Below are 15049 nucleotides of genomic sequence, written 5' to 3'. Positions count from 1 at the left end.
AGTAAAAAGGGTGGCTATATCATTCAACTTAGTAAGACGTGCCACAACAGTTTCAGTTTCATAACCATGGAAAGGATCAGATTCAACAAAAGTGATTAACTCTGGGTCGACGGAGAATTCATAATCCTTATCAGCAATAACAATTGGTGAAGTAGCAAACTCAGGATCACATTTCGTTCTAGCATTCAGAGATTTTTCTTTATACTTGTGTAATAATTTCTCTAGATCATCTCTATCCTTACAAGCAAGAATATCTCTAGTTGCCTCTTCACTCATAACATAGCCTTCCAGTACCTAAGGAAATTCATATCTAGGAGGGCTAGCTCTAGCAAGTGTTTCAGGAGTTTCAGTTTCAAGCTCATCATCAGATTCAACAACATCATGTTGTATTACTCTAGCAATTTGTTCATCAAGAAATTCACCAAGTGGCACATCATCATTATCGAGCATGGTACTAGCATCATCATAAGCATCATTCATAGCAGAATTAGCATCATCAATAACTTGCGACATATTAGACTTAATAGCATGTGGTGGTGGTGTTGCAAGTTTACCCTTAACAGAAGGTGAATCTAAAGCAGAACTGGATGGCAGTTTCTTACCTCCCCTCGTACTCGAGGGAAATATCTTAGTCTTAGCATCCTTCAGATTGTTCATAGTGATAAATTTATAATAATCCCAAGTGACTCAACAAATATAGCTATGCTCCCCGGCAACAGCGCCAGAAAAATGTCTTGATAACCCACAAGTATAGGGGATCGCAACAGTTTTCGAGGGTAAGTATTTAACCCAAATTTATAGATTTGACACAAGGGGAGCCAAAGAATATTTGAAGGTATTAGCAGCTGATCAATTGTCAATTCAACCACACCTAGAGATTAATTATCTGCAACAAAGTGATTAGTAGCACAGTAGTATGATAGTTTTGATGATAGCAGCAGTAGTAACGGTAACAGTAAATAGTGGTAGCAGTGATATTGTAGCAGTAACGATAGCAGTAGCAATAGTAGTAACTTAGCAAGAACAATATATGATAAATTCATAGTCACTGGATCGGTGACTTGTTGGATGATATTCATCATGAGACAGTTATAATCTAGGGCGATATGGCACTAGCTCCAGTTCACCGATATAATGTAGGCATGTTCCGTAAATAGTCATATGTGCTTTATTAAAAGAACTTGCATGACATCCTTTGTCCTACCCTCCCATGGCAGTGGGGTCCATATTGGAAACTAAGGGATATTAAGGCCTCCGTTTAATAAAGAACTAGAACAAAGCATTAACACATAGTGAATACATGAACTCCTCAAACTACGGTCATCACCGAGAGTGGGCCCGATTGTTGTCACTCCGGGGTTGTCGGATCATAACCGTAGTAGGTGACTATCTTGCAAGATCGGATCTAAAACATGGATATAATGATGAATTCATAAATCGTTCAGATCTGAGTTCATGGCACCCGGGCCCAAAGTGACAAGCATTAAGCATAGCAAAGTCATAGCAACATCAATCTAAGAACATAGTGGATACTAGGATCAGGCCCTAACAAACTAACTCGATTACATGATGAATCTCATCCAACTCCTCACCGACCAGCGTGCCTACGAAGGAATTACTCACTCCCGATGGGGAACATCATGGAATTGGCGATGGAGATGGGTTGGTGATGATGAAGAACGAAGATTCCCCTATCTGGAGCCCCAAACGGACTCCAGATCTGCCCTCCCGAGGAAGAACAGGGCTTGGCGGCGGCTCCGTCTCGTGGACCATGATAATTCTTTCTCCTTGATTTTTTTCTGGAAATATGTGATTTTATAGTATCAGGGGTCGTCTGTGGGGCCACCAGGTGGGTACAATCCACCTTGGCGCGCCAGGAGAGGGGGCGCGCCCTGGTGGGTTGTGCCCACCCAGGTGCCCCTCTCCTGCAGGTCTTGGCTCCAGAAATTCTTATTATTGATATAAAAAATCCTCGCAAAGTTTCGTTCCATTCCGAGAACTTTTATTTCTGCACAAAAACAACACCATGGTAGTTCTGCTGAAAACAACATCAGTTCGGGGTTAGTTTCATTCAAAAATCATGCAAATTAGAGTCCAAAACAAGATGAAAAGCGTGAGAAAAAGTAGATACACAGGGGACGTACCAACCATCCACTCTTACGAGAAAGCAAGCACCTGCCGATCTCCTCTTCCATGTCTTATGCTCCCTCGATAGCACCTTCGAGGATATGCGTGAGATCTTCTATGTTTGGGATTAGATGGGTGGTCGGTGCTACTTCTTGATCTTGCGTTGATTTTTCCCTTGAAGAGGAAATGATGATGCAACAAAGTAGAGATAAGTATTTCCCTCGGTTGAGAACCAAGGTAATCAGAAACCATGCTCTCCTCTCTCTCCTCTCCACTACCCACCAACCCTAACCAACTGCACCAATGGTGATCGTTAGATTGCTAGGATGGAAGGCCTTCTACATTGGGATTTCTCCCCTGGTCAAGTCGTGGAGGTGCAGGTTCGTGCAAGGTTTGGATCCACTATTCACCCCCCATGTGGCTGCCAAAGAGTTCTTCTTGGTCATTCCATTCTCTTAGGCCTCGTTCCCTCTTTTCGAAGAATCGGTGGGTTTGGCTCTACAGTGTTGTATTGGAGGTTCTCGTTCTGGCTTTCATGCGAAACATCTCTCTTGTCGTCATTTTCGGTTTTCGGTTGCTTCCAATAAGGTTGGACATTTCATCTATGGGATTAAAGACCGCATTTGGCCAGATTTCATTTGTCATTTCAATCTCTATCACCATGTAGCCTGTGTTTCTTCACCTAAGGATCATTTCTGGCATTCGTACCAAGAGTTAAATGAGATTGTTGCACGTTCTCCTATGGCGGTTAAATCTGATCTTAATTTCCTTCATACCAACCTGGAACTCACTAACAAAATGTTGATGAGCTGAATTTTTTTGGATATCCTATTCTCTTGGGATCCACTATTTGCCCTGATCTGGGATTATCTTTGCAATTTGGCTCTCTTCCGATTCAGCCTCTTAGGAATTCAAATTCCATGGACGTCTTGAAATTTGGTAAGTACAGACCAGTTCCTATCAGCAATAATTTGGACATTAAGAGCACATTCTCGGGGCTTAATTATCGTCATCACTATTGGGAATCCATTCCTAGCTTGATTCTTTGGCATATTCTAGACTTTAGGAAAGTGGGTTATGACGATTCGGAAATTGCTGAATCTTGGTCACTCAATTCAGTCCCACCATCTCATTTTATTTATGAGAAATTAAAGATGTGTCCCCTCTGTCAGCTAAAATATTGTCATGAAGATTCGTGCCCAAATCAAATTCTTCCGGTGCAAGCTACGGAGGCTGGTTCTTCTGATCATAGGCCAGGGTCTAGCCATGATGGGCCTAGATTATCCTCACAGATAACTAAACCTTTTGGGCCATCATGTTCTCGTTGCTGCTCTTAGTCCCATTACGCGGTTCCGTGCCCTTCAAATTTATTTTATGGTTGTTGTGATTTTCTGGGCCACACTAAGGAAAGTTGTGGCGGGGGCGATTCACCCTACTTTTTTTGGTTGCCAAAATCTTCTACTACCCAGTATACGCTGATGAGCCCTTATGATCACATTGCGCAAGAGGTAGGTGAGCCAATCAAATCAAATATTAATATCTCTTTGCCTGCTAAACAGTCTGATTTCGCGAGACAGGCTACTTCTCGTCTAGTCAAATCCGCTGCCATTGGAAAGGATTTTGACCTGCACAATTATGAAGATTCCCCTCACCAATTTTCTAAGTTACCGCACCCTTCGGGCCCTACTGGAGCTGCTGTGAGACACCTGGCTCGTCCTAATTGGAGGGGTGGCGGTGATGGGAAACAAAATTGGATTCTAAAGAGGCACCAGGCTACCGCTACGCCTTTCGTCCCCAGTGGGCCTCCTCCAAACCCCAACTCTGCCTCGGACTCTGCTCCTGCCCCTGCTTTGCCGGTCAGCATGGCGAACTACCTTGTCAATGTCGTCCCCTACATCCCGCAGGGGATGACCATCGAGCTCGGCCCAGAGGACCGTGTGGTGCGCAGCGACATGGTCGTGCATCCGGTGCCACCTCTGAACCATGATTTTCTTGCCATGGCTGAGGTAAATCGCCATGTTCCCTTTCATCAGAAAGCTACCCTTCGTCAGATCATCACTGGATTACTGCATGAGTCCCACTTCTTCCCCTCGAAGATTGATGATTACCCGCTAGGGATTGCTATTTATGGTTTTCAAGATCCGCTGACTAGAGATAATGTGGCGGGTACTACTTTTGAGATTGATGCTGAGGTGGAAGGAGATATGAACACAGTGGTTCCATTTGTCCCGCATAATGTTGCACTTAATATGACGCGTACTTCGTATGGTCCTGATATTTGGTTGCTCTACATTGGTTTCCCCCACGACTATCAAACCTACCACTACATCCATAGGTCTGTTGATAGATTTGGCAGTTTGCTTCACTGGTTCAATCCTAGGGGTGACCGCAAATTTGTTCTTACCAAAGCTAAAGTGATTAATCTCTGTCTGGTCCCTAAAAGCTTTGTCATGCGGCAACTTGGAGGAAATCATTTCTGCTGGACTGTCTATGTCACAATGCTCAGGAGCAGTGACTGGAATGCCCATCTACCGAAAGTTCCTCCGGTCGGTGAGGACCCGCCGCCTGCTGATGGTATTCCACATCCACTCCATGGAGAGGGGCTCACCGCAGAACAGCTTTATCAAATGCAACTTAACAACTGGATGGTTCAGAATGCTGGTGGCAACAATGCTGCACAGCAGGGAGAAGGAGATGTTGGAGTGGATCATGATGTGGATATCCAGTTCCAAGATGGGTGGGGAGCTTGGCCTGCTCCTCCACCCCAAGCTGCTCCAGTTCTTTACAATTATCAGCAACGGCTGGCTTCCGAAGGGCTTCAGGTGCAAGATGGAATCCTCCCCAACAATAATTTGATGAACAACCCTGCCTCTGCATGGAATGCGTCTATTTCAGTTCATGGCAGTTCTGGATCAAGTGAAGGTTCTGACAGGATGGTGCTGATGCCAGTTAGTCTATTCAACTCCCTCAACTCCTCTGGCAATGTGGCTTCAAAAAATTCTGCTTTGCCACCCAGTCTGTTCTTTGAAATTTCATTATCTAACTCTAGTCTGAATTTTCACATGACTGCTGATAAGGAGCTGATTTACTCCATGCTTTTCAATCTTAACATTTCTTCTATGCAAGTGACCAATTTTCTATCTTCTGCTATCATGCCTGTCTTAGCAACTTTTGATCCTTGGGCTCATGGTTATGGTTTATATAATGAGAGCACTCAAGTCCGTTTCTCTGTCACAGAAGAAACACCTAATGCTCTGCTGATTAGCTCTTCCATCACTCATACTAATAAGGATCGTGGCACAAGCACTATTGCTCTGCCTTGGATCAATGAGAATGTCACACCTCACTCTGGAACGCACTCTTATGTAGTGATTACTGAGCTAGGTGATGCCCAGGAGGTTGCAAATCCTGTTTGTCAGATTTCTGATTTTTTGTTGATGAGAATTTGGCTCTAAATGACCAAGTCATACCACCCGCTGAAGCAGTTGCAATGGTGAATGACTTGGAGATTCAGGGACAGGGGGAGAACCTAATGCCTGCATTTGCCTCTGATGTGCACACTGGTACTTCTGCTAGTAAGAAAGGGAAGGCCAAAGCTCCTATTTGTGTATCTGCAGTTCGCCGCAGCAACAGAAGCAACAAATACAATGGTTTTAAGATCCCCTCTATGACTGACAACAAGGTCAAGACATCCAAAGTTAAACCTAGGGTGACTCCCAAAGCTCCATCTAGAATTGTTATCTTTGAAGTTGATGATGCAGGTCTAGAAGAAGCTATTCCTCCGCCACCTACGCCTATTGCTGTGATGCAAATGATTGGCACACAGAAGTGTGTGATCCCTCCTGAAGAGCTCTCCACTGAGAAGCTTCTTGCTCCTGAAGATTAGGAGGAATCTTCCTCCGCCTAGTTTTATATCATTGTGCGCTTTATCTTAAATGTCTCTTTTGCGGAACTAGAATGTTTTATGTTGGAATATTCGCGGCCTGAACTCGGAAGTTAAACAGTTGGCTTTACCTAATGCTATTTCCTCAAGTGGTTGTGCGGTGGTTTGTTTGCAAGAAACAAAAAAAATCTTCTTTTGATAATGTGTTTATAAAATCTTGCTGCCTACATAGATTTGACAAACTTGCATATATCCCTTCTCTTGGGGCTTCTGGTGGTTTAGTCACTATCTGGAATAGTGGCATTTTTTAGGGCACAATACTTATTGAGGAGTCTTTTGCTCAAGTGATTCAATTTAAATCTACTCAATCTGGATAAAGCTGGACTTTGGTAAATATATATGGCCCATGTCAAGGAGATGCTCGGTGGATTATACTAATTGGTTGTTAAACTTGAATATCCCACATAATGAAGATTGGCTTTTATTGGGTGACTTTAACAACATAAGGAGCCCGGACAATAGGAATAAACCCGGGGGCATTTTAATGATATGATCATGTTTAATGACTTTATCCGCAACACGACCTTAATTGAACTCTGTCGCAGTAATGGGCCACGGGTAGGCTAACCCGAGCCCCAGAACATTTCAAAGCATCGGGGCAGACTGCGCCCCTCAAGACTCTGCAATAAGGAGCCGCCTTCTGGGAGTCGGCGGCAAGGCCTCCGACTATCCCTCGCGGCCGCGTCCCTGGGACGGCCTTGGGATAAGCGGACTCTTAGCTGACGACTTCCAGAGAAGCCGGCTCTTACCTGACGACTTCCAGAGAAGCCGGCTGAGGGGAGTCGGCCCGTGACTCCAACCATCTCCTGCCTTCGCCACGATGGATGGGGCGGGGTACGGTCACTGCGTGGCCGTCTCTACCCTGCTTACGAGGGGCTGGCATGGCTACAGTGTGCTGTATCGCTGGAGATCTCCATCGTGGCGCGACACTGTTGCCATGCCTGCCCTGACCTCAGCCTCAGTGGGCGGCGCACTGTGCCCACGACGACCTACCTGTACGGCCCAGAGACGGCGGGAACCGCCCGTTAGCGGGAGCATGGAAGACGGCGAGAACGCCCCGAAGACGGACCCGTGGGAGTCGGCCCCCTGGAGTCAGCCGGCCCCTCCCACGGGCCCCGCACGCCATTAACCAGACAAGACGGGGAATGGCGACAGTGATCGTCCGCCAGACGGCAGCACTGTTGCCATGACCCCATGACCAAGCCAGCGTCATCAGAAGCACTGCTACAGTACCAGGCCTGTCGGCGGGTCCCGCCAGTTGGCGGGCCCCAGCAGTCAGCAGAGAAGAAGGCGGCCTGAGAGACAGACGGCTGGGACCCGCGCCCAGCCGGATTACCATTGTATCCCCAGGGGGCGGGCCTATATAAGCCCCCCGGGGCACCCATGCAAGGGGGATGGCCTCTTTAGCATTAGACCCGATCATATAGGAAGGAAGGAGCTAGCCTTGCCCTCTCCTACCTCCAGAAAACAGCTCTAGGAGCAACCTTGTATACACTTTGCCATAGTGATCATGCGGAGACCCCGCAGAGCAGCAATAGGGGTGTTATCTCCTCGGAGAGCCCTGAAGCTGGGTAAGATCCGCCGGCGTGCATGTCTATGCCTCATCCCGCTTCCAGGCACCGGCGACGTTCTACTCACTCCCACCATGATAAGCCATCCTTTGGCATATGTCGCACCCAACCCCCGACATTTGGCGCCCACCGTGGGGCGAGGTGCACCGTCGTCCGGAGACCTGCTCTGGACAGGAACCCTATTCCTCCCTGGCGAGCACAGCCAGCCCGACACACCAAATGGAGTCTGCGCCGATGCGCTGCACGGCGCTGAGATCGCCTGCGCGGCCAGCTGCCTCGCTGAACTTATCGGCGAGGTTTGCCTCTCCGATGAGCCTGCATCCGACGCAGGCACGAGCGGCCCTGAGAGCCTCCTCGCGGGCCTCCTTGACCAACTCCACGTCGCCGGCGAGCCCGCCGTGGACCTGGAGTCCATAGGCTCCACTGACCCGATGCTGGTCGACTCGGACACCGCGTCGCTCGACGCGTTCCCCACCAACATGGTGATCTACGACGAGCCGCTCCCTTGCAAGGAGAGCGGTAGCAGCACCGTCACGGAGGTCCTCGTCCTCGATCACGGCGAGCATTCCGGCGAAAGAGCTCGTGATCCACTCGACGCGGCTCTGCAAGACCTGACCGCGCCCATTCCAGGAGACGCCGACGCCGAGACGCTGGAGGCACGCCGCCTTCAGCTCGTCGAAGGCGCGAAGAAGCTGGCAAGCATGAGACGCTTATCAGAAGCCTGCTGTGGGCGGCTCGCCGGCTCCAACTGGTCCTAGCCGCCTGGGTGCGGTGCGGCAGCATGGCACGGCCATCGCCAACCTATTCGGGGCCAATCGCCCTGTGTACGCCACGCCTGCGGAGAACATCCGCGCTGCCCAGGCGGCGGTGTACGAGCTCGACAACTTCAAAGGCGAAGAGCGCCGCCTGATGACGGAGCGAGTTCAGCAACTCCTCGACGTGGCTACGCGTAGAACGAAGCCGGCTGCCGCACGGAGGCGCCGCAACGACAAAACGACGACTTGCCTCCCCGCCGAGATCAAGGCGCGATGTCTCGGACACCAACCGGTGGCGTCCGCGGAAGGAAAGACAAGGATCCGGCTGTCAGCCACAGTCGGACTCACATCACCATCGAGCGCAACCAAGACGGCCGCCCCAAAGCAGTAGAACGGCGGGACGACTATCTGCCTCCCCCTCCTCGCAAAGAAAGACGAGTCTCCCCGCCACCCGTTGAGCATCCGACTCTCGGCGACCGCCTTGGCCACCAAGAGGGAGTCGGAGAAAATGACGCCCGCGACCGGATCGATCGACTCCACCGATCCCTGGCACTGGAAGAAGAAGACGAGTTGGGTCCTCCCTATTTTGGGCCCAACATCCGAGATGAGCCCTTCCCCAAAGGGTTCACACTCCCCCGAGACACGCCCGAGTACACCGGCTCCGTGAAGCCGGAAGACTGGCTAGTTGACTACTCCACGGCCGTCAACATAGCAAACGGCAACAAGCGTGTTGCTGTAAAATACGTTCCACTCATGCTCCAGGGCACGGCCAGGACATGGTTGAACAGCCTGAAGCCCCGCAGCATCAACAGCTGAGTCGACTTCACCGAAGCCTTCATCAGCAACTTCACGAGCACGTACAAGCGGCCTCCCAAGCCTCGCCAACTCTCCTTGTGCGTACAAGGCCCCAACGAGTCGACTCGCGACTACCTCACGCGCTGGGCCGAGCTTCGGAACTCCTGCGAGGGCGTGCACGAGGTGCAGGCTATCGAGTACTTCACTGCCGGGTGTAGAGAAGGCACCCTCCTCAAGCACAAGCTCCTCTGCGACGAGCCGGAGACCCTCGACGAGCTGCTGATCATTGCAGACAAGTACGCCACAGCCGACTCCTCGATGAAGGCAGAGATTCAAGTTAGTGTGACTGGCAAAGTCGCCCCTCAGGCTCCCAGAACTCCGGCTGGGGATGACAGTCGGCAGCAACCTCAGCGCAACCACAAGCGCAAAGCCCCGCAGCCGGCTTCCAGCATCCGGCAAGTTGCTACGGTCGAAGACCAACAACCGGAGGAGCAGCCTCCGGCGAAGCGACAGAAAGGCGGCAAGTCCAACTGGTTGCCGGCCTTCTCCTACGAGCAGACCCTAGATGGCCCCTGCAAGTTCCACGGCAGCGCGAAGCCGTCGAACCACACTACCCGGAAATGCCACTGGCTCACCAGAATCGCCAAGGGAGACGGCCTACTCCCTCCCCCGCCTGCTGGGCCGCCGCCTCCACCACCGCCCGAGAAGCCGGTTGTCACGCCAGTCGGCGCAATACAAGACGAGTACCCAGAAGAGCATGGAGCCTATGTGGTCTTCACCAGTGTGGCTGACGATCGACGCAGCAGGCGGCTGCAGCAGCAAGAGGTGAATGCAGTGGCGTCAAGCACTCCAGAGTTCATGCACTCGTCCGAGAAGCCTATCAGTTGGAGCAGAGCTGATCACCCAGAGGTGATGCCGAATCCGGGCTCCTACGCCCTGGTCTTAGGCGCCACACTCGCCACAGATAGACGGGCCGCTTGTTTCTCGCGAGTGCTGATAGACGGAGGCAGCAGTATCAACATCCTGTATAAGGATACCATGGAGAAGTTAGGAATCAAGCAAAGACAACTTCAGAGCAGCCGGACTGTGTTCCACGGCATTGTTCCTGGCCTTTCCGGCTCGCCAATCGGCAAAATCCTGAAAGACGTCCTCTTTGGGGAGAAAGATCATTTCCGCCGAGAGCCAGTTTGGTTTGAAGTGGTTGACCTCGAAAGCCCGTACCATGCGTTGCTTGGCCGACCTGCTTTGGCCAAGTTCATGGCGGTCCCCCATTACGCCTACCTCAAGATGAAGATGCCGAGTTCCAAGGGGATTCTAACCATAGCCGGCAACTACAGAAAGTCGTCCGCTTGCGCGGCCGAAAGCAGTCGGCTGGCCGAGTCCTTGGTGATCGCGGCTGAGAAGCGGCTTCTTGATCGGGTTGTGGCGATGGCCGGCAAGCAGCCCGAGATGTCGCCCGACCCCAAGGAGTCGGAAGCAGAAGGATCGTTCAAGCCGGCCAGAGAAACAGAGAAGATACCCTTGGACCCAGAGCACCCAGAGAGGTATGCTGTCATGGGTACAAACCTTGACAGCAAATACGAAGGCGAGCTCGTCGATTTCCTCTATGAGAATCGAGACATATTCGCATGGTCCCCTAAAGACATGCCAGGTGTACCGACGGAATTCGCCGAGCACAAGTTACATGTCCGGTCTGATGTGAAGCCCGTCAGGCAGCCCTTGCGCCGCCTGTCAGAAGAGAAGAGAAGAGTTGTTGGAGAAGAGATAGCCCGGCTCCTGGCAGCCGGCTTCATTATGGAAGTGTTTTTCCTAGAGTGGCTAGCAAACCCAGTCCTGGTGCTGAAGAAGAACAAGCAGTGGCGGATGTGTATCGACTACACAAGCCTCAACAAAGCTTGCCCCAAGGACCCATTCGCCCTGCCGAGGATTGATCAGGTGATAGACTCCACAGCCGGATGTGAGCTGTTGAGTTTCTTAGATGCATATTCTGGATATCACCAGATCAAGTTGAACCCAGCTGACAGACTGAAGACCGCCTTCATCATGTCGTTTGGAGCCTTCTGCTACCTAACCATGACGTTCAGCTTGAGGAATGCTGGCGCCACCTTTCAGCGTTGCATGCAGAAATGCCTCCTCAAGCAACTCGGCAGAAATGCCCACGTCTATGTGGATGATGTGGTGGTGAAGACGGAGAAGCGCGAAACATTGCTGGAATACCTCAAGGAAACCTTTGAGAACCTGCGCCGATTCCAGATCAAACTCAACCCCGAGAAATGCGTCTTCAGAGTACCTGCCGGCCAACTCCTTGGCTTCCTGGTCTCTGAACGCGGCATAGAGTGCAACCCTGTAAAGATCAGGGCCATCGAGAGGATGGAGGTACCCCGCCGACTGCTAGATGTGCAAAAATTCACCGGCTGCTTGGCGTCCATCAGCCGTTTCATGAGTCGGCTAGGCGAGAAGGCTCTCCCTTTGTACCAGCTCATGAAGAAGACGACCTTCTTTGAGTGGAACCCCAAGGCGGACAAAGCTTTTCTCCAGTTGGAGAAAATGTTGACTACTCCCCCTGTGCTGGCGGCCCCGACTCCTAAAGAGCCCATGCTCCTATACATTGCCGCCACCAGCCGGGTAGTCAGCACAGTCATTGTAGTCGAGCGCAAGGAGGAAGGCAAGGCACTACCTGTCCAGAGACCGCTATATTACTTGAGCGAAGTACTGTCGGCCTCCAAACAGAACTACCCCCACTACCAGAAGATGTGCTACGGCGTGCACTTTGCCGCCAAGAAATTGAAGCCTTACTTTCAGGAGCATCCAATCACTGTGGTCTGCACAGCCCCACTAGCCGAGATCATCGGAAACCGAGATGCTTCTGACCGAGTGGCCAAATGGGCCATCGATCTGGCTCCCTACACCATCTACTACCAGCCCCGCACCGCCATCAAGTTGCAAGCACTGGCCGACTTCCTCGTCGACTGGGCCGAGACCCAGTACCTGCCGCCAGCGCCCGACTCCACCCATTGGCGGATGCACTTCGACGGCTCCAAGATGCACACCGGCTTGGGAGCCGGAGTCGTCCTCACTTCCCCCAAGGGCGACAAGCTGAGGTATACGCTGCAGATCCACTTCGCCGCCTCCAACAACGTTGCTGAGTACGAAGCGCTCATTCACGGGCTCCGGCTTGCCAAAGAACTTGGCATTCGCCGGATCCTGTGTTATGGCGACTCCGACTTAGTGGTCCAACAGTCATCTGGCGATTGGGACGCCAAGGATGCAAACATGGCAAGCTACCGCTTCCTTGTGCAGCAACTTAGCGGATACTTCGAGGGGTGCGAGTTCCTCCATGTGCCAAGGAATGACAACGGCCAAGCAGACGCCTTGGCACGAATCGGCTCCACCCGCCAAGCAATACCATCCGGCGTCGCCCTTCGGCGCCTCCTCAAGCCGTCTGTCAAGCCTTCACCAGAATCAGACTCCATCTTTGTGCCGGCTCCACCCGAAGAAGTCGGATCCGACTCCAGGAGCGTTCCAGTCGAAGCCGGCCCGGGGACTTCAGAACCCGGCCCGGGGACTGCGGCGACCAATCCGATGACTCCAGAACTCGGCCCGGGGACTGCTCCAGTCGGCTCGGGGACTTCGTCAATCCAGCAAGCGGCTGCGGACTCCAACCCGCCGCCTCCCAGCCCAGCCTCCCTCGTCCAAGTCGCAGCACTGGTAGTCGAAGAAATAGCAGCACCCTCATGGGCACAGCCCATCCCCAAGTTCCTGGTGAGCAAAGAACTGCCAATTGATGAAACCTTGGCTCGGCAAGTACAACGCCGAGCAGCATCCTACACCATAGTCAATAGAGAGTTGGTCAGGCGCAGCGTCACTGGCGTCTACCAGCATTGCTTCGAGCCAGAGCAAGGCCAAGCAACTCTCAGAGACATCCATGAAGGCGAGTGCGGCCACCATGCGGCTTCAAGAGCACTCGTCGCCAAAGCCTTTCGGCACGGTTTCTTCTGGCCAACTACCCTAGAAGAGGCCAAAGAATTAGTCCAAAAGTGCAAAGGGTGCCAGATGTTCCGCTCCAAGCCACATCAGCCGGCTTCCGCACTCAAGACTATCCCCATCGCCTGGCCCTTTGCGGTCTGGGGCCTGGATATGGTGGGACCATTCAAAACAGCACGAGGCGGCCTAACTCACTTACTTGTCGCGGTGGACAAGTTCACCAAGTGGGTAGAAGTAAAACCCATCAAGAAGTTGAATGGTCCGACTGCAGTGACTTTCATCGCTGACATCACGACTCGGTACGGCATACCGCACACCATCATCACCGACAACAACACAAAATTTGCCAAAGGTGCCTTGGCCCATTTCTGCGCGACTCAGGGCATCCGACTGGACTTAGCGTCCGTTGCCCATCCACAGTCAAACGGGCAGGTAGAGCGAGCAAACGTCCTCATCCTGTCTGGCATCAAGCCTCGACTGGTCGAACCACTGGAGCGTTCGGCCGGCTGTTGGCTTGACGAGTTGCCAGCCGTCCTTTGGAGTCTGCGCACAACTCCAAACAAGTCAACCGGCTTCACACCCTTCTTCCTCGTCTACGGTGCTGAAGCCGTCATCCCGACGGACATAGAGTTCGACTCTCCGCGAGTCACCATGTACATCGACGAAGAAGTAGAAGAAGCACGTCAAGACGGTGTCGATCTGCTGGAAGAGGGCCGGCTGTTGGCACTCAGCCGGTCCAGCATCTACCAGCAGAGCCTGCGCCGATACTACAACAGGAAGGTCAAGCCGAGATCTTTACAAGAGGGCGACCTTGTGCTTCGGCTGATCCAGCGAACAGCCGGCCAGCACAAGCTGTCGGCGCCTTGGGAAGGCCCCTTCATTATCAGCAAGGTGCTAGGAAACGACTCCTACTACCTGATCGACGCTCAGAAGCCCCGAGCACGCAAGAGGGACGACTCCGACAAAGAGACGGAGCGCCCATGTAATGCAAACCTTCTCCGAAGATTTTACAGTTGATGCAGTATGTATCGCACTACCCTTTGTATTAAAGTACCAAGACTTCGGGCCCCCCGAGACGAGCTCCGGGACTGCCCCTTTTGTTATCTGCATGATAAGAATTATGCCCTCGAGTATACTACTCTTTGTTATGCCGCTTGGCACCGGGCTCGACTAGTCGGCCCGGGGACTCACCGCCTTGCGCTATGAAATGCTTCCTGCAGTCGGACAAGTAGTGCGTGGTGCCTAAGCCGTCTCCTATCAGAAGCCGCAGCTCGCAGAGTGACTGATTGGTGGACATGAGTAAGGAAGAATGGGCGTCCGCACGAAAAATGGCTAAGGACTCAAAGAATAAACATAGCTTAAGCCGGCTCCCTGCCTCTCTTAGCAAAGCCGACTCTTTAGTAGTCGGCCTGCCGCTTTCTATCCAACTTGCTAAAGACTCTAAAAAAACCGCCAAGTACTTGCCTTCCCAAAGTAGCCAAGCATTTGACCCAGTGGCAGCCGCAGAGCGGTTGTCCGACTGGCAAGGCAGCGACTAAGGGAAGGCGACAAAGGAAAAAGCCAAAGGAGCAATAAGCAAGGAAAGATAGAACTCAGATAAATATTTACATAGCATAGGCCCTTGGCCTTATCTTCAAGCAGAAGTTCAAAATACACCCCGCGGGTGGAATTGTTCAAATTAACAAGTTCTTCAAAGACTACTAAAGCAGATAAAATGAAGGCAAGATAGCAGCCTAGGAGGTGGCAGACGGGTTCGGAGGGTCGGAAGAGACGGCGGTGTCAGGCATCGGGGCGGTCGGCCGGACAATCTCGGCTTGATCGTCTCCAGAGGCGGCCGGCTCGGTCGGGCGCGGCTCGTTGCTGGAGGCACGGTC

This window comes from Triticum aestivum, chromosome 2B (assembly GCF_018294505.1).
Source record: "Triticum aestivum cultivar Chinese Spring chromosome 2B, IWGSC CS RefSeq v2.1, whole genome shotgun sequence".
NCBI classification, from domain to species: Eukaryota; Viridiplantae; Streptophyta; class Magnoliopsida; order Poales; family Poaceae; genus Triticum; species Triticum aestivum.
Note: the sequence above shows the minus strand (reverse complement) of the source record.